This window comes from Pongo pygmaeus, chromosome Y (genome assembly GCF_028885625.2).
Source record: "Pongo pygmaeus isolate AG05252 chromosome Y, NHGRI_mPonPyg2-v2.0_pri, whole genome shotgun sequence".
NCBI lineage: Eukaryota > Metazoa > Chordata > Mammalia > Primates > Hominidae > Pongo > Pongo pygmaeus.
Window position 1 is genome coordinate 41,465,579 of NC_072397.2, and position 20,984 is coordinate 41,486,562.

Genomic DNA, 20,984 nt, shown 5'->3' on the forward strand with positions numbered 1-20,984 from the left:
CTCTTTTTGACAATAACGAAAAGGTAAATTAAACGAGAGAGAGAGAAAAAAAAACAGAAACATTAGGGCAGGGAGTGTGTGTCACTTTTTTTACCTCCATTTTCTCTACTCCTTTTCCCTTCTCTTAGCATATATACACAATCAATGTAGTTTACCTTTCCATGGCATTCCAGATTACCAGAAGAGGGACTTAATACCTGGAGCTTTTAACTGTTCTTAGACTAGTTACTGTTTTGCAGTACTTCTCAAGATGGCTGGATCTCATCTCCTGTGAATCCACCTCCCTGGCTGGGGAGTTGGTGTAACGGGTGATTTGAAGTATCCCTATGAAGATCATTCTATTCTTAAATATTTGGAAGCCCTGAATGACCCATCTATCTGTTGCCCTCTCTTTAGGTACTTGACCAATATTCAATCAATAGTTTTTTTGTTGTTGTTTTGTGGGGATTTTTTGTTGGTGTTGTTTTGGTTTTAAGAGACAGGGTCTTGCTATGTTGTCCAGGCTGGTCACGTAGCAGTTTTAGTCTGTTGAACTAAAAACGTGTCATTTGATGTTTTTCCTAAATTTGTTAACTCAGCTATTATAGTTGATTTACTTTATGTTTTTTGCTAATTTCAGAACCCAGAAACTCCAGGAAGAAAAACATAAAAGCAAGACTGAGGACTTAGGAGATGGGAGCAGAATACAAACTGTCTCAAGGGAACCTGTGACTGAAACCTTAAAAAACGAACTTCTAAGGTAATTGTTTGGCACATTTGAAGAAGTAATATGTTTAAGTTACATTGGTAGAAATATAACAAAACCCGAGGAAGTAGTCCATGATCAATCTTTTATGCAAACTTTAGTGTTCAAAAAAATACATGTGTTCATCAATAACCAATATATTCCTACATTTGAGTTAGGGTAGCTATTAAAAGATAAGGTGTAGAAAAGCACATCCTCTGTTCTTCTTATTCATGGCTTCTGGAATATTTATCAAGGGCTGTGATTTGCTTTAAATTTCAGGGCATATTGTGACTTGCTCAGGTTGCATAGAAAATAAGCTGTAAAGTTTGAATTATAATAACTTTTAGTTTCTTTTTCTCTACCACACTCATACTGCCACAAAGATGGGGATATCTAACAATGCATAAATTATAAAATTAAAAAAAGTTTTAAGACCAAATTAAAAAAAAATGAAATAAAGTGAAATAAGATCAAAATTAAAATTAAACAAAATCAACTTAAAAAAAGCTTATCATGCTGTAAAAAAAGTTACACTTCGTAGTCAGATTGCTTGTCAGTGAACGTGTGTCTTGTATTCTTTCATGATTCTGGAAAACATAATCACAAGAAAAGAGCTAAAATTAACTATGTGGGGCAAAAATTGATAAAGGAAAGCAAAATATGGACAACTGTGATTACTTTAGCTTTGCTTTACTCTCACCTTGTGTATTAGTGAGTAATACCTCAGTTCTAAGACATTATGCCCACGTTGTAAGTTTTCACTGTGTTCAAAAGCATCTGAGACATAAAAAATGCTCAGTTAATATTTGCTGTTAATGTGTCCAGAGGAAATGACTCAACTTATGTGCTCTGGGTATTTATTTGGCCTGTTTTTTATTGCCTCCCTCATAATTTATCATCAATATTCCATTACACAGAACTTGCAAAGGTTTCTTGAGGTTATTCTATAAACACATTCTATTTGTAAAAAATAGAACATTTCTTTATAGATTCTGAATTCCCAATATATTCTCAATATATTTTCATAAATCTGTAGTTGTCGAGAAGTTGGCAGCAGCTTATTGCCTCTGGTACATGTTACTTCTAACCATGAGAAACTTTATTTTTCCATATGAAAATGAAGTATTTTATGGAATTTTTGTCAGTTTCTATATTAAAATAGCTGACATGAAGTTTCTGTAATTTTTTTAGTAATACATTTATTAGTATTTTTTAGTAATTTTTAGTTTCACATTTAGTAATTTTTAGTAATACATCTATTAAAGTATGTTAATTTTATATAGTTATGGAGGTAGTGAACTATTTGGTACCATTGTGACAGCTGGCATGGCCTGCATGGTGTCTTTCTGGCTTTGGGAATTCTCATATGACTTTGGCAAGTCTTGGAGTTTGGGGACTGTACACAACAGGAGTGTTTCTTGATCGTTTTGGAATCAAAATTCAACTTGTAAAAGCTGAGAAAGAAAAGTAAAAATGTGAAAGTGTGCCTTTGGATATTGCTAATTCATATATAATGCTTTTAGCACCTGGTTCCCTGGACTGGGCTTGGTCCCTTGGCCTAAAGTCCTTATGTTTGTTTGGGCTGGGCAGATAGTACAGGTGGGATGAAAGTGACTGTCCAATTATCATTTGGGATTGAGCCTGTTGTGTGCTGTGTAAATTTAACTATCTTCCCTGTTGTTTGGGCCGTTGAGACCAACTGGAAAGTAATGCTTTCAGTAACCTTATGAAAACACAACCCTGCTTTTTGTATGATTGTGCTTTATAACATCAAGGCGGGGTTTTGTTGGACATTTTATGTTTGAAAGTCATATCCCTGGCTTTAGTACTGAGGGACTTTGAAGTCCCGCAATGTCGTATTCAGTGTCCTCAGGTGTATCCGTACCATAGATAAGGTACTGCATTGAAAAACATCTTTCTGGAAAGGCAACTGTGAGACTTGTATTTACTCGTTCTGATTCTCAGATATCAACTTGAACTAACGGATGACTACATCATTAGAACTAATTGAGTGATTGAAGAGGAAAGGAAGAATAAAGGTGATGTTTGGGTGGAGCCAGAAGCCGTAGTTTTCAGTTTTGATACAAGATATTAGCTTGCCTAGTTGAGTCTGTTTTATATTAAAAAAAGCTTACACTATTTTTCTTTTCTATAGTACACTTTTTTGTGTAATGTTAATTATGTAAAATTTTTTAAAAAAACATTGTCTTCCCACCTTTTGAGAAACCATTATTTTTAATATTTTATATAAACAGAAAGGCCAGTGATTTTTTTCTGGTTATTTTATTAACCTTTTTTTCAATAAATTTTGATAAATCTGCAATTATCAAGAAGTTGGCAGCAACTTATTGCCTCTGGTACCTATTATTTTTAATCATGAGATACGTTCTTTTTCACTTATGCAAAAATTTTAACTTCTCTGTTTCCTGTGACATAGCTTCTTATTTTGTTGCCTTCTAATATATATTTTTATTTATAATATTTTTACTTTACATATAACCTCCTGAGTTCTTGTGTGTTACGCCATTGAGACTGGAAGGTGAGTAATGTCTCAATCCTTAGATATTTTATATTTCAATATATTTTTAGGAAATTACCTGTAATGAGAAGTGAAGTTTTCATGGAATTTTCAAATAGATTCTTGAGAGTATACCAAGGGTAGTTGTTTGATGTTGTCCAGACACCCAGTGTGTGACTTCCCCTTTAACTACTATTTTGTGCGGACTAACAATTCTTTTATAAACTAGTACCATCATCTATGTAACAAATTATGCCTTGATAATACATCTACATAGACTCGAGTTAAATAAAATGAAAATGAAATAGTAATACGTGCAATACAATGACAATGTTGTCATTTACAATACAGTAACAGACTGATCTTCTTCTTCAAGGAAATTAAAACGCCTCTGGTTAGCATGTGTAGATGGTGGAATTTCACCACACACGACAGTTATAGCTTCACATCACCTGTTAGGTAACAGGGCTTATTGTTTCCTTGCCTGTGAAAGTTTTGTACCCTACACAGGCTATTTCATATTATAAAATAATGGTCATTAGGTCTGACATACTGGCCATAAGTATTAAATAGCTTTTGTATTCACAAGGAAAACTTTATGGTGTTTAAAGGGTTCTTTCTTTCAGGAAAAAGTTTACTTGCAAGAGGAGCTCACAGTTATTAATGCAAAAAAGAAGGAACTCAATCAATCTGTATATTTCATGTAAGAACTTGAGGAATTGTTTAGCATATTTTTTTGAAACCGATTTTAATGAATATATAAAATTTTATTCATATATAATTTATTTAAAGTCTTTCTCTCGAGATGTTTAAACTGCCATTTCTATGGCAAAGGGGGGATGACTAAAGTTAATTCAATAGTTCTTAATTTCAATCAACATCATATATGAAAGTGTAGACAGTGTTTTGAGTCTTAGGGTCCTCCTTGAATCCTATCTGTGGCCTAATTGCCTGTGTGCCTTTGGGCAGGTCCTTTGATTGCAGATTCCTCAGCTGTAAACTCTAGGATGTTTTCCACATTATAGGGTTGTTGAGGGAATTCAGTGAGTTAACTTATGTGCCTAGTTCATAGCAGGTGGCCAATATTATTATTTTTCTGTTTCTACATAAACTTGTTCTTTCTTTCCATCAGCAGCAGCTAAAAATTTCGGACATTATAGTGTTATCTCATGTATTAAAACAAAATGCAATGCATTTATCACATGCCATTGCTTGTTTAATTTTCTGTTTATTTTTGTGCTTGCTGTCTGAAGATGAAGCTGGAACTTTAGGCACTTCAAATGTTTTAAGTATAAAGTTTATTTTTGGAAGTTGAACTTATGTAAAATCTTTCTATGATTTCTCATTCAAATATAAGTTATAGTATACTAGGAAAGAAAAGCTATAACAAAATGTTCCCCCCCTTTTTTTTTGAGACTGAGTCTCATTCTGTCCTTAAGCATGGAGTGTGCTAGTGTGATATCAGCTCACTACAATCATCAACTCCCAGGTTAAAGCAATTCTTGTGTCTCCATCTCCTGAGAAGCTCAGATTATATCCATGCCCCACCACATCAAGCAAATTATGTATTTCTTTTTTTTACTTTTTTTCTTTTTTATTTTTTAATATGGAGTCTATTCTGCTGCCCAGGCTTGAGTGTAATGATGCAAACTGGGCTCACTGCAACCAATGCCTTTGTTTTCAGGTGATTTTTCCTGCTTCAGCTTCCTTGGTAGCTGGGATTACAGACACCTGCTACCATGCCTGGCTAATATTTATAGTTTTAGTAGAGATGGGGTTTCACCATGTTGGCTAGGGTGGTTTCAAATTTTTTACCTCAAGTGATCTGCCCATGATGGTCTCCCAGTGTGCTGGGATTACAGGCCTAGCCTTAGCGATCTGCTGTACTTTTAGTAGAGACCAGGTTTTTCCTTGTTGCCCAAAGTAGTCTGGAAATTCTGAGCTCAAGCTATCCTCTCATGTTGGCCTCCCAAAGTGCTGGAATTACAGGCGGGAACCACGATGCCTGGCCATTTTTACCTTACCTTTTCATATTTAAAACAAATCTATATTGCTATGATGAGTTATTGTTGTTAGATTCTTCATTGCCTATGCAAAATGTGGTGATGATCTTACTTAGATGGACTTGCTTCATGGGATGTGGTCCATAAAGCTTCCTCTGCCCCAACTGTAGGGCAGAAGGCAATTTTTGTTACTGTAGTTTGGGTCTTATTGCAGAGATTCAGACATCTGTTCTGTGACCTTAGTTAAATTGTGATGCTATGCTAAAAGGGGCCTTCCAGCTTTTACTTTTGCAGTACTATAAAGTCATCATTCAAATGCAAATTTTCCTTTTTAAATTTCAGATTGAGTTAGTGTCTGTCAAAGCACAGCCTTTGGCACTACCAAAACAAATATATGCTGAATGAAAGTGTTCAAGAGATAAGTGATTATTTACTACTAAAGGAAGAAACACTGGGAGAGAATAAAAAAATGCACCGCCTAAAGCATATGTCCACCTCCTACATTCAAGCAATTCTCCTGCCTCTTCCTCTCAAGTAGGTAAGACTACAGGAATTTACCCTCAAACACAGTTAATTCTTGTATGCTTAATAGGGACAGGGTTTCACCACTTTGGCCAGGCTGGTCTCAATCTTTTGACCAAAATGTCCCACTAGCCTTGGCCTCACAAATAGCTGAGATTACAGACACGAGACACTGTGCACGGCTTGCATGTATTAGTGATTCATGCTAAGTCAGTATCATAAAACTATGTTTTGTACTTGTAAAGGAGGCTTAAATTGGAAAGTTTTACAAAATTAAGCTTTCTGGATTAAACCCTGCTAACCTGCCTCTAGGTGGTAACAAGCCATTTTTTTGCCCTCTGCCTGATGATTGGGTTTGGCCAGTGGAAACACCAGCCTCCACATAGAGTGGCCCTAGACTGGCTGCTTCATCTCAAGGCCCAGTGAGATCATAGTGCCTGTGATGACATCTTCCAAGTGCTCTGAACCATCTACCTCTCTCCAGTGCTGAGAATTTATCTCTCCCGTAATTCTCCATTCCCAAGGAGTACTAAGAGTATGGTCCTGTTACTATCCCAGGGAACTCCACCATCTTTTGTGGGTATCCTGAATAAGTCACTCTTTATTCAAAAGTTCTTAGATGAAATTGACTGTGGGGACCATCTGCCTTCTGCCTGGATCCCAACTGATGCTTACAGATGCACAGATTGTATTGGATCTCAAGTCTGTAATCAAAAGGTAGACCACATAGCACCTCTGTGTGTGGTAGAGGAGAGAAACCGGCTTTCAGGTTAATATGAGAGTTTGAAAGAGTTCATTTTTTTTTTTTCTGTACCATTGTGCATTCAACAAGCAATGAATGAATTGCTGTTTTTCCTCCAGCATATCAGTTGTCATGTTTTAAAAATGGTTTAGCAGTTCCAAGAAATATAGATGGGCCATGCTAACTCATTGTTTTAATTTTCAGTTACTAAAGATATATGAGTTTGCGCATCTTTTTGTTTGCTTGCCATCTTTGTATTTTCATTGGTGAGCTCAGATTTCTATACATTATTAATCGGGTAGTGTGTTTTACTGCTGAGTTTCAAGATTTGTGTATTTTCAGTGCAAGTTTTTGCTCAGATCTGTATTTTGCAGATGCTTACTTTCAGTCTGTCTCTTATCTTTCTATTTCCTGAACAAAATTTTAGTCAGAGTATAAACTTTTAATATGAGAAGGCTTTAGTTATTATTAATATTATTTTTTTACCATTACTGATTGGCTTTGTTGTCATTTGTTAAAACTTATGACCAAATACAAGATCACATAAATTTCTTTCTTGCTTTCTTCAAGAATATGCATAGTTTTACATTTCAAGTTAATGGCTCCTTCCCTATTAAAAAAAAAAAAAAATGAGGGAGAATTGCTGGGAAGATTGCTCAATAAAAACAGCTCCAGACTGCAGCTCCCAGATAGATTGATGCAGAAGGTGAGTGATTCCTGCATTTCCAACTGAGGCACACTGTTCATCTCATTGGGAATGGTTAGACAGTGGATGCAGAACATGCAGTGTGAGATGAAGCAGGGTGGGGCATCACCTCGCCAGGAAAGCCTGAGAAACCAAGGGCCATGCTACAGATACATGTTTCTCCCATGGTCTTCACAACCTACAGACCAGGATATTCCCTTTGGTGCCTGCATCGTGAAGGCCATGGGTTTCAAGTACAAAAATGGGCAGCTGTTAGAGCAAACACTAAACTAGCTGGAGGAATTTTTTGTTTGTTTGTTTGTTTTCATACCCTAGTGGTGCCTGGAATGTTAAGGAGACAGAACCGTTTGCTCTTCTGAAGACAGGTGATGAGGCCAAGGAGCTAAGTGGTCTGGCTTGGGGAGTGATACTCCCCTCAGAGGCAAGGAATCGAAGGTTCAATGGCTTGAAATTCTCCCCGCCAGCACAGCAGCAGTCTGAGATTGACCTAAAATACTCAAGCTTGTGTCGGGGGAGGGTCATCCGCCATTGCTGAGTCTTGAGTAGGCCATTTTACCTTTGTAGTGTAAATAAAGCCACAGGGAAGTTTGAATTGGTTGGAGCCAACTGCACCTCATCAAGGCTGATGTGGCTAGGCTGCCAGATTTCTCCTTTCTGTGCAAGACATTTCTGAAAAAATGACAGAATTCCCAGTCAGGGGCTTATAAATAAGAACCCCATAAACCTGGGGCAGAGCATCTGGGGAAGGGGCAGCCACGGATGCAGTTTCAGCAGACATCAACATAACTGCATGATGGCTCTGAAGAGATCAGCAGATCTCCCATCCACAGCATTTGAGCTCTGCTAATGTACAGACTGCCTTCTCGAGTGGATCCCTGGTGTCTGTGTATCCTGATGGGAGACACCTCATACAGGAGAACACTGGCTGGAATCTGAAGTTGCCCCTTGGGGATGAAGCTTCCAAAGAAAAGAACAGGCAGCAATCGATGAAACAGAAAATTCGCAAGGATTTGCAGAACATGAAATCAACTGTGGACATCTACAGAACTAATGGACATCTACAGAACTATCCACCCCCAATCTACAGGACATCTACAGAACTATCCACCCTCATTCAACAGAATATACATTCTTCTTGGTGTCACATAACATGTATTCAAAAATTGACCACATAATTGGAAGTAAAACACTCCTCAACAAATGCCAGAGAATGCAAATTGTACCAAAGAGCCTCCCAGACCACAGTGCAATCAAATTAAAACCCAGATTAAGAAACTCACTCAAAACCACACAACTACATAGAAATTGAACAGCCTGTTCCTCAATCACTGATGAGTAAATAACGAAATAAGGCAGAAATTAAGATGTTCTTTCATACCAATGATAATGAAGACAGAACGTATCACCATCTCTGGGACACATTTAAAGCAGTGTGTAGAGAAAAATTGATAGCACTAAATGCCCACAAGAGAAAGCAGGAAAGATCTAAAATAGACACACTAACATCAAAATGAAAAGAACTGGAGAAGCAACAGCAAACCAATTCAAAAGCTAGCAGAAGACAAGAAATATCTAACTTCAGAGCAGAACTAAAGGAGATAGAGACACCAAAAAAACTTTCAAAAATCAATAAATCCACGAGCTGGTTTTTTGATAATATCAAGAATATAGATAGACCACTAGCCAAAATAATAAGAAAAGAGAAAAATAAAATAGATGCAATAAAAAGTGATATACGTAATATCACCCCTTATCCCGCAGAAATACAAACTACCATCAGCTAACACTATAAATAGCTCTACGCAAATAAACGAGAAAATCTAAAAGAAATGGATAAATTCCTTGACATATACACCCTCCCAAGTCTACACCAGGAATACGTTAAATTCATGAATAGACCATTAAGAAGTTCTGAAATTGAGGCAGTAACCGATAGCCTCCCAACAAAGAAAATCCAGGACCAGACCGATTCATAGCTGAATTCTACCAGAGATCCAAAGAGGAACTGGTACCATTCCTTCGACATTATTACAAGCAATAAAAAATGAAATCGTCCTTAAATAATTTTATGAGACCAGCATCATTCTGAAGCTAAAACCTGGCAGAGACACACCAAAAAAGAAAATTTCAGGCCAATATCCCTCATGAACATAGCTATGAAAATCCTCAATAAAATACTGACAGACTGAATCCAGCAGCACATCATAAAGCTTATCCACCACGATTATGTCAGCTTTATCCCTGGGATTCAAGGCTAGTTGAACATACACATATCAATAAACGTAACAGATCACATAAACAGAACAAATGACAAAAACCAGATAATTATCTTCATAGATGCTGAAAAGGTTTTCATCAAAATTCAACACCCATTTATGTAAAATCTCTCAATAAACTAGGTAAGGGTGGAATGTATCTCAAGATAATAAGACCTACTTATGGCAAACCCACCAGCAATATCACACTGAATGGGCAAAATTTGGAAGCATTCCCTCTGAAAACCTGTACAACACAAAGATACACTCTCTCTTCACTCTTATTCAAAATTGTATTGAAACTTCTGGCCAGAGCAATCAGGCAAGGAGAAGAAATAAAGCGTAGTCAAATCAGAAGAGAGGAAGTCAAATTGTCTCTCTTTGCAGAGGTCATTATTGTATACTTAGAAAACTCACCGTCTCAGCACAAAATCACCTTAAGCTGGCAAGCAACTTGAGATAAGCCTCAAGATTCAAAATCAATGTGCAAAAATCACAAGAATTCCTACACATAATAACTGAGAAATAGAAAGTGAAATTATGAGTAAACTCCCTTTCCCAGTTGCTACTAAGTGAATAAAATACCTAGGAATAAAACTTACAGGGGGTGTGAAGAACCTATTCAAAGAGAACTTCAAACCAATGCTCAAGGAAATAATAGAGGACATAAAGAAATGAAAAAACCTTTCATGCTCTTGGATTGGAAGAATCACTATTGTAAAAATGTCCATGCTGCCAAAAGTAATTTATAGATTCAATGCTATCCCCATCAAGCTACCAATCCCTTCCTTCACAGAATTGGAAAAAAACCTTAAAATTCGTATGGAACCAAAAAAGAGCCTGCATAGCCAAGACAATCTTAAGCAAAAGGAGCAATGCTGGAGGCATCACACTACCTGACTTCAAACTACATTACAAGACTGTAGTAACCAAAAAACCGTGGTACTTGTACCAAAACAGATATATAGACCAGTGGAACAGCACAGTGGCCTCAGCAATAATACCACACATCTACTACCATCTGATCTTTGACAAACCTGAAACAAGCAAGCAATGGGGAAAATGATTTCCCTTTAATGAATGGTGTTGACAAAACTGGCTAGCTATATTCAGAAGACTGAAACTGGACCACTTCCTTACACCTTACACAAAAATCAACTCAAGATGGATGAAAGCCTTAAACGTAAGAATTAAAATCATAAATTACCTAGAAGAAAACCTAGGCAATACGATTCAGGACATAGGCATGTGCAAAGTCTTCATGTTGAAACACCAAGAGCAATGGCAATAAAACCAAAATTGACAAGTGGGATCTAATTAAACTAAAGAGCTTCTGCACAGCAAAATAAACTATCATCATTGTGAACAGACAACCTATGGAATGGGTGAAATATCTTGTAATCTCTCTATCTGCGACAAGGCTAATATCAGGAATCTACAGGGAACTTAAACAACTTTACAAGAAGTAAACAAACAACCTCATCCAACAGTGGGCAAAGAATATGAACAGATGCTCCTCAAAAGAAGACTTTGATGCAGCCAACAAACATATGAAAAAATGCTCATTAAGTTATCACTCATTATTAGAGAAATACAAATCCAAACCACAGTGAGATACCCTCTCAAACCAGTTAGAATGGTGATCATTAAAATATCAGAAAACTGCAGATGCTGGAGAGGATATGGAGAAATAGGAACGCTTTTACAGTGTTGGTGGCATTGTTAATAATTTAACTCTTGTGGAAGACAAGGCTCTAGAAGGAGAAATACCATTTGACCCAGCAATCCTCTTATTGCACATATAACCAAAGGACTATAAATCATTCTACTATAAAGATACGTGCATACGTATATTTATTGCAGCACTATTCACAGTAGCAAACACTTGGAACCAACCCAAATGTGCATCAATAATAGACTGCATAAAGAAAAGGTGGCATATTTACACCATGGGATAGTATGCAGACATAAAAATGAATGAGTTCATGTCTTTTGCAGGGACATGAAAGAAGCTGGAAAACATCATTATCAGCAGACTCTCAGAAAAACAGAAAACCAAACACCACATGTTCTCATTTTTAAGTGGGAGGTGAACAATGAGAACACATGGACACAGGGAGAAAAATATCACATGGTGGCGGGTGGTGGGCTAGTGTAGAGAAAACATTAGGAGAAATACGTAATGTAGGTGATGGGTTGATGGGTGCAGCAAACCACCATGGCGAGGTAGTCTGAATTTGTCTAATGACCAGTGATGGTGAGCATTTTTCATATGTTGGCTGCACAAATGTCTTCTTCAGAGAAGTGTGAACAGACACTTTACAAAGGGCATACAGGCGGCCAATAAACTTATTTTAAAAAGCTCACTATTATGGATTATTAAAGAAATGTAACATGTAAAAATGTAAAAATGAGTCTGCCTTTTCTTACCCTGGGAGTGCAGGTGTTTTCAGCACATGCCGCTTGAGGGGGAGAGCTGCGTTCTTCTCAGGGTTTCTTGTGGAAAATTAAACATAAAAATATCCCATGGCTTTAGTCCACACCAACGTCCTTCCCCACCCACAAGGTGTGGTGTCCACAATGCCAGGTCCACACCGTGGTCTCGTGCCACAAATGTATCATTCATCATATAACACCTGTAATAGAAATACAACATCTGTAAACAAATATATCAACCATAGTACAGGTGTGTCATTCGTAATACTAATGTAACACCTGAAACACTGATCGAACACTCATATTGCCACTGTACTCTCGTCACAGCAATAAAACACTCATAATACCAGTATACCATCTGAAACACAAATACAACAACCATAATACTGATCTAAGACCCATAATACAAGTATCACTCTCATAATGCCAATAGACAACCCACAATACAAATGAAACATCCATAACACTTATGTAACATGTCTAATGCTGTCATGACACCTGTAATACAACTGTAACACTCATAATACCAATATACCACTCATAATACCAATATATCATCCTGCAATACAAATATAGCAACTGTAATACTGATGTAACAACTGTAATACTGATGTAACACCAACACTCATAATACTAACAGAACATTTGTAATACAAATGAAACAACCATAATACTGATGTAACACCCATAATTACTGATGTAACAGCCATCATAAAGATGTAGCACCTGCTATACTGACATAACATTCCTACTCTTACTGGGGCACTTCATTTCAGAGCTTCCACTGAGCTGGATTTGGGGGGGGATTGGCCTCTATAATGATATTTGATGTTGTTGACTCTGCTTTAGTGACAAGGTATTGATATGGTTGTTTTTATTAAAAAGTAGCTTATTTCTCAATAATTTCATACTTCTAGGAAACCACCAATATCTATTAGTATAGATTAATTCTCTCTGCCAGAATCTCCAGTGGTTTCTGCTGTGCCAGATTTGAAGCTTTACGCAAAATATCCCAGTGGGTTTTACTAAAAGTGGAGACATTCTCCAAGGGTACCAACCACATCAGGAAATACAGGGTTGGTACTGGTAATGGTAATGGCAAAATATTCACTTGTAAACAATTTCATCCTGTCACTCTCCTGATTTAATTTTGTCAATGGTATCCCACTGACCTTAGAACAAGAACCATAGAACTCACCATGGCTGAAGACCCCAAGATCTCCTACCTGTTTCCCATGCCCACTCAGTCCGCTCAACTGCCTGCAGTCTCATCTAATTTTAATTGTGGGAACACAGTCTCTTGGGTGTCTCAGGAATTTTATGTTCAATCTCTCAATCTATTCACCCAGTGCCCACACTTATGTAATTTTCCAAGGCTTTGTCCAGCTGATAAAGTCAGAGCTTGTGCTATTTAACTGTAGAAAAGCTAATAATGTGCTGTTTCTAAAGATAAAAAGAAATTCATTCTTTGTTAGATAATTCAGATCACTCTCAGTTTATAAATCAAGGAAATATTAGTTAATGCAATGAAAGTTCATGTTTGGGATAATTAGTAAAGAAAAAATCTCAGTGCTGAAGACTAATGACACTATTAATTATTGAAATCACATAAGAATTTATTGGACAGACTATTACTTTGCTATCTCCCCTAACTGTGTGTTATTAATTCCAAATTATATTAGGTTTAAATACTTACATGTAATGTAGTCTATCAATACATTTAAGTGACAAAAAAGTCCTAGAAAATGACAAGACAATTCATATAAATATTTGTAAGCCTCCTTAAATGTACAGTGTAAATTAAATAAAGTAAGCTTAGATGTTTATGCAGATGAATTACTAATATTTGAATATTGAATTGCTGTGAGGGTATGTAATTATGTCACTGCTTTGATATGGGACTTGGGACATTTGTGTATCCATGTACCTCATTAACTTAATGACTTCCCTTTTTACTTCCTGCTGGATGATAAATTTTGGGCCCATGGAGGCTGAGGGACAAACTGTCAGCTCTATTGGAAACTCTAGTACAGCAAGAAAGTTTTCATTGCAGAATATTATTTCCTGCCAGATATTTATTTTCTCATCCAAGCAGACTTGCTCCCCAGAAGTGTTGTTACATTAGCTGCTCCTCAGGTCGAGCTGGAAATCAAGTGACTATGAGAAAAGCTCATTTATGAAAGACGTGAGGGAGTAAAACTTATATACTTTACTGGTCATCTTTTTATATGCTTGTATTCCATATGCATGTCTTTCCGGTGAAGTGTGTATTCAACTACTTCTCCATTTTGCACCTGGATGGTTTGTCTTTTTTTGTTACTGACGTATGCAAATTCTTCATACATTGTCGATAACAGACTGTTGTTACATACATAACATGCAAACCTTCCTTTCTGCACCATGTCTTTTCACTTTCTTGATAGTGTCTTTTGATGCACAAAAATGTTTAATTTTGAGAAAATTATTTCTTAAGATGCCTGTGCTTTTAGTATCAGATCTAAGAAACCACGGCTAAATCCAACCTCATGAAGATTTATCCCTATATTTTCTTTTAAAGTTTATGTTTTTACCTCTAATATGTAGGCTTTGAAACATTTTGACTTAATTTTATTTTCTCTTGTGAGGAAAGAGTACAATTTCTTTGTCTGAATGTGGAATTCGGTTGTATAACAGCATTTGTTGAATTTACTGATCTTGGCTACATGTCAAAAATCAATTGACTCTAGAGGTATGGTTGGATCTAACATTCAGTTCAATTGACAGAGTCTGTGTGTGTCCTTATGCCAGTATTATGCCGTTTTGATTACTGCTTCTTAGAAGTAATATTTGAAATTGAGAAATATGAGCCTCCAAATTGGTTTTTGTTTTCAAGAATATTTTGGCTGTTCAGGATCCCCTGAAATGTGTATGAGCATCAGAATTGGCTTGCCCATTTCTGCCAAAAAGACTTTGGTATTTTCATAGAAATCACAATGAATTTGCAGATTGCTTTGTGCAGTATTGTCACATAAAAAATCATCCTCTAATCCAAAAACATTGAGTGTCTTTACATTTACGTAGGGTTTCTGGAATTTATTTCAGCAGTATTTTGTCATTTTTCATGTCTAATTCTTGCACCTTAATAAAATTTAGTCTTGAAAACATTATGATCCTTGGTTTTTGTCAGTACTCTTTGAGACAGAACCTTATTCTTTGGCCCTGGTGGGAATGTGCTTGTGCAATCATAGCTCACTGCAGCTTCAAGCAGTTGGGCTTGAGCAATTCTCCCACCTTGGCCTCCCAAAGTACTGGAATTACAGGTGTAAGCCACAACATTCAGCCTGTTTCTTTTTTTTTTTTTTAATTTCTGTTTTGGAAGTTGAAAAGGATAATTTGCTTTATAATCAATGAAAATATAGTACTTTGAATTGGCCAGAAGACATAATGCACAAGAACTCTATGCTGTATAGTTGACTTATCAACCATGTGCATAAACTTCAATTACTTCTTAAAAATTTGTAGCTGTTAACCTTCCAAAATTGTCTTTAAATAAACACCTTCAATTGTAGGAATAAAAGAATGAGAAGACAAGACACATTTAAAAAATACTGAAGATTATCAAAGGACTTAAGAAATTTCAACTCATACCTCTCTCTCTCTCTTTCTTTCTTTCTTCTCTTTTTTTCTTTCTTTCTTTCTCGGTCTTTCAGACAGTGTCTCACTTTTTGTCTAGGGTGGACTGCAATGGTTCCATCATGGCTCATTGCAGCCTGCAGCCTCTCACTCCCGGGCTCCTTTGAATCCGTCTGCCTTAGCTTCAGCTGCAATACCTGGCTAACTCTTTTTCTTTTCCTTTCTTTCTTTTCTTTTTTTGTTTTTTGGAGACAATGGTTTGTCATGTTGCCTGGGCTCTTCTGAAACCTCTGGGCTCAAGTGATGTGCCTGTTTTGGCTTCTCAAAGTGCTGAGATTCCAGGTATCAATAAAACATTTTTTGTGTTAGGGTCAGTAAAAATAAATCAATGTTTTGGCTGAGTTATGAACATACCTATAATGCAATTATTTGAATAACTCCAACAGTGCAATGGGCAACTACAAGAATTTTATTAACAAACAACTAAATACATAAAAACACTTAGCCCAATAGTTTCATGGAAGAACATGTTTATTATTTCTAGTTTCCAGCATTTTCTAGATCATCATTGTTCATTTTAAAAGTCATATCCATAGTATAAAAAAACCACCTATGAATTGCCGTATTTGTTTATTTCTCAGTTGTGAAAATGTCCTTAATTTGTTGACATTGCAAACAAATTTCAACTCTGTTATGAAAAAACTGAAGACACTCTTCTTAACAATTAACTTTTTAGTTACATTGCATACAGCGAATGTGCTGTCTGTGAAAATATGCAAACTCAACTACAGGTCTTAAACACTGAAAAGAGTTACCAGGTGATTATAATTTATTTCACTATATCCGTCTATTGTATTGATATACAATCAATTGCATTTACATCCAATCTAGAAATTTTACAGCCATCAGAAGTTCCAGTACAGTTTTATGTGAAATCAGAATTTAAAAATCCCTGTGGAGCTGTAGGTGTAGTAAAATGTGTAGGTAAAATATGTGCATGCTCTTGACAGTACTTATGAAGGGATGTCTCTCCAATTGACCTCAATGGTTTTCTTCTTGGCAAAATGGCCTGGGCCACTCAACCACTGTTTCATCATTGCTGATGTTTGCGCATGATCTTTTATACACAATTTATGACTCTAAAGATATTTATTTGACATCATGGCATTAGGGTTTTCAAAACCACTAGAGGTTTTCTGTTCTTCATCCATTATGTTTTAAAGTAATTTGACTTTGATTTCTCACGAACTTGAACAGTTTCTGGTTAGCCCCACATTGATTCCAGCCAGGTCCAGATATAGTAGCACAGCCTCAACTCCAAGGCTGTCCCAGACCCCAGCTGCCTGCTATCTGTGTCTTTCAGGTCAGTGGGAAATATTCCAGCTTCTTGTTTTTTTGAGAAATAAAGCTATCATCTTAATTTTGTTTTATAGGGTTTATTTCTAGTGAATAGAAATAGATTTTGTGGCCAGATGCAGTGGCTCATGCCTGTAATCTCAGCAATTTAGGAAGCCAAAGCGGGCACATCATCTGAGGTCAGGAGTTCAAGACCGGCCTGACTAACATGGAGAAATCCAGTCTCCACTAGAAATACAAAATTAGCCAGGCATGGTGGGACAAGTCTGAATCCCAGCTACTCAGCAGGCTGAAGCAGGAGAATCACTCAAACCCAGGAGGCTGAGGCAGGAGAATCGCTCAAACCCAGGAGATGGAGGTTGCAGTGACCTGAGTTCTTGCCATTGCATTCCAGCCTGGGCAACAAGAGCAAAACGCTATCAAAATGAAAAAAAAAAGGTTTTTTGTGTGCTGATATTTTGTCCTGTTATTTTTCTTAATTTGTTTACTAGATTTCATAATTTCTAGATGGTTCCTTATGGATTTCTGTGTATGAGATTTGTGAGTAGTTTTTCTTTTCTCTTCCACATGTGAATGGCTTTGTGTGTGTGTGTATGTATATATACATATATATTTGTAATTGTTCTTGTGGAACTTCTAGTACAGGGTTTAATACAGTTGAGCATCAGTGCTGTGTTCCTCATCTTAAAGCTTTGGTTCTCAGCAATTTAGATGATGATTATTATGGGTTTTGCATAAAGATGTTTTATCATGGGAAAAAATTGAAATACAGTTTATTGGATTTTTAATTGTTAAATGTGTTGACTGTCCTTAAGTACATTCTATAACAGTTGAGACAAACATGGTGCATTTCAACATTTGATTTACATAATATATTGAAAAGGGATGGCATTAGAATGGTAAAAAAAGAAAAAAAACTTGATTTTCTGAGAAAATATCTTAAACTTTGTGGTTTATATTGTCTTCACTTATTTGGTTAAAGATTGTAATGTCTATAATTAGCAGATACAGTAACATTTAGTTTTTTGTCCTAGTGATATCATATGTTTAATTCAATACTCATTTGGGCTTAGAGAGAGATGTGATTTCTTGTACTCTTATGGGTATAGGCTGCTAGAGGTTAGAGTCATACAGGATGCATTTAATGTTTTTTAAGCATAATGGCATAACCTTAAGCATAGAATAGAAATGGAGGATTAGGATAGGGTTTACAATTGCAGAACAAGATCAGGATTAGATTGAGTGTTAGGGCTGGACTTGAGATAAGATTTAGTGTTGTGGTAGGATTAGGGTTTGAGTTAGAGTTAAGATTAGGTTTATGGGTTAGGGTTGAGTTTAGGGCTAGGGGTCAGAATCATGGTTAGAGGTTAGGTTTGGGGTTGGGTTATGCTTAGGTTTAGGGTAAAAAGTTAGGCTTACAGTTAGAGGTTAGGAATTAGGGTCATGGCTGGGGTTAGGCTTAGTGTTAAGGGTTAGCGTGAGGGTAAGTGTTAGAGCATTTCGGTTTTTGGGTTAGCATTTAGCATTAAGACAGGGCTTACGGTTACATGTAGGGTTAGAGTTCAGGGTTCTGGTTTAGGGTTTAGGATTATTGTAAAGGACAGTGTACAGCATTTATGGTTAGATGTTAGTGATAGTGCTGGGCATATGGTTAGGGCTTTGGATTTAAGTTAAGCATGACTGTTAAGGCTGAGTTTGTGTTGAGGTTGAGGTTAGTGGTCACGATTAGGGAAACACTTAAGGTTCAGTTTAGAGTTTAGGGTTAGGGTTTAGTGTTAGGGTTCTGTTTAGTGTTAAGGTTAGGGGTTAGCATTTATGGTTAGTGTTAGTGTTAAGGTTTTTCTAGAGTTAGGGGCTATGTTTAGGTTTAGGTTTAGGGTTTAGGTTTAATTAGGGTTACAGATTTTGCTTTAGGGCTAGGGTTAGTGTTAAAGGTTAGGGTTTCTGATTTAGGGTTAAGGTTATGATTAGGTTCAGTGTTTAGGAGAAGAGTTATTTTTAGGTTTAGTGCTAAGGCTAAGATTATGTTAGAATTATACTACTTTTACTGTCAGGATAAGTGTATTAGGGTTAGTGTTATTGTAAGTTTTAGAGTTATGGGATGCAGTTAAACTCCCTTCAGTGTTTTGGGACTTCAGGATTTATAGTTAGAATTAGGGTTAGGTTTAGGTGGTAATATGTGTTCAGATTACGGTTTGGGTTAGGGTTAGTTTTGGGATTCAGGATGAGGGTTAAAAGTAGGGTAAGTGTTATGTTTAGTGTTAGGGTTATGATTAAAATATTTGGTTTAGTGTTAAAATTTAGGATTAGAGTTTATTGTTAGCTTATGGTTTAAAATTGGATGCCTGGTTGTGGTTGAGTTAGGGTTAGGATGATGGTTAAAGTGTTTGGCTAAAGATTAGGTTTAGGGTTAGTGTAAGGGTTAGAGCAGGACTTGGGATTAGGTGTTAGTGTTAGAGTTAGCATTTAGGGTTTGGCTAAAGTTTAGGGCATTGTTTATGGTTAGTGTTATAATCAGGGTTAGGATTTGGGCTTAGGATTCCCTGTTTAGTGTAAGGTAAGGTTTATGTTTATGTTTGGGTTTGGTGTTCATGTAGGGGTAGGGTTAAGTTAAGTTTTCAAGGGTTAGGTACTGTGGTAAGGGTTAGGTACTGTGGTAAGGGTTAGGCTTAGTGTTAGCCTTAGTGTTAGGGCATACATTTGGGGTTGGTGTTAGTGTTGAAGTTCGGGTTATGATTTGGGGTAGGGATTAGGAATTGAGTTTCAGTTAGTGTTAGGGTTTAGGATTAGTGTTGGCGTTTAGCGTTTGTGTTAGTGTTACAGTTAGGGACTAAGGTTTAGTTTAGCCTTTAGGGTTAGGGTTTTGGTTTATGGATAGTGTTATGGGTTATAGTTAAACTTTATGATTAAGGATTAAAACTATATTTATGTTTTTAGGCTTTAGGTTTAAAGTTATGGTTTAGGCTTATTTTTATTGATGTGTTCAGAGTTAGGTTGGTTTTAATATTAAAGTTCAGGTTTCATGCTTTTACAGTTAGGATTAGTTTTATAGTTAGGGTTATGCATTGAGTTTATGGTTAGGTGTAGTTTTACACTCTTTTATTGTTAGCATTAGGATGACATTTAAAAATAAGGGATTGGCTTTGGGTTACGTTTTCAAGGTTGGATTTAGGGTTAAGTGTTAGGGTTAGTATTTAGGGTAAGGATTAAATTAAGTTGTCAGATAGAGTAAGATTTAGGTTTAGAGTCAAAGGGTATGGGTTAAAATTCAGGGTCAGAGTTAGCTTTAAGATATAGAATTAGTGTGAGGGGTTAGCATTAGGTTGGAATTTAGTGGTTTTGAGTCAGTTAGTTGGTGTTATAGATAGGGCACAGTGTTAGAGTTAGGATTAAGATTAGAATTATTGTTTAATATTATTTTTATGGTTAGGGTCAGAGTAGATTAAGCTTTAGGCTTATAATTATGGTTAGTGTTTAAATTTAGATTAAGGGGTTAAGGTTATGTTTATTATTATGATTACAGTTGAGATTAGAATTATTGGTTATAATTAGTGTTAGGGTGAGCACTAGGGTACAGATTGCAGTAACACATTAGGGTTAGAGTTAATGTTAGTATTCAGGCTTAGGGTCAGGGTTAGGATTAGGTATATGTTTAGGGTTGACCTAAAGATTAATGTTAGGATTAGGATTTGGGTTTTATGTAACAGCTAGGTTTAGGTGTGGTGTAGGTGTAGTGTTAGGGTTGTAATAAGAGTTTTAGCATTCAGGTTAGGGGTTAGTATTGGACTTAATGTGAATGTTATGTTCATGTTCAAAAAGCAGATTTAGGAGCTGAAATTTAGGGTTAGATTTAGGGGTTGTGGTTAGGGTTAACATTACCTTTTGAGGGTTAGGGATAGGGTTTTTTGTTTAGGGTTAGTGATTTTGTCTAAGGGTGCTAGGGTTAAGGTTTTAGGCTTAGAGCTTAAGTTCAGGTTTCTGTAATGTTTGCTTTACACTTGGGTTAGGGTTATTTTCAGGGTCAGGGTCAAATTCAGGTTTAGCTATTAGATTTAGGATTTGGAGTTGGGATTGGTTTTGGGGTTTAGGTTTTGGTAAGTGGCTAGG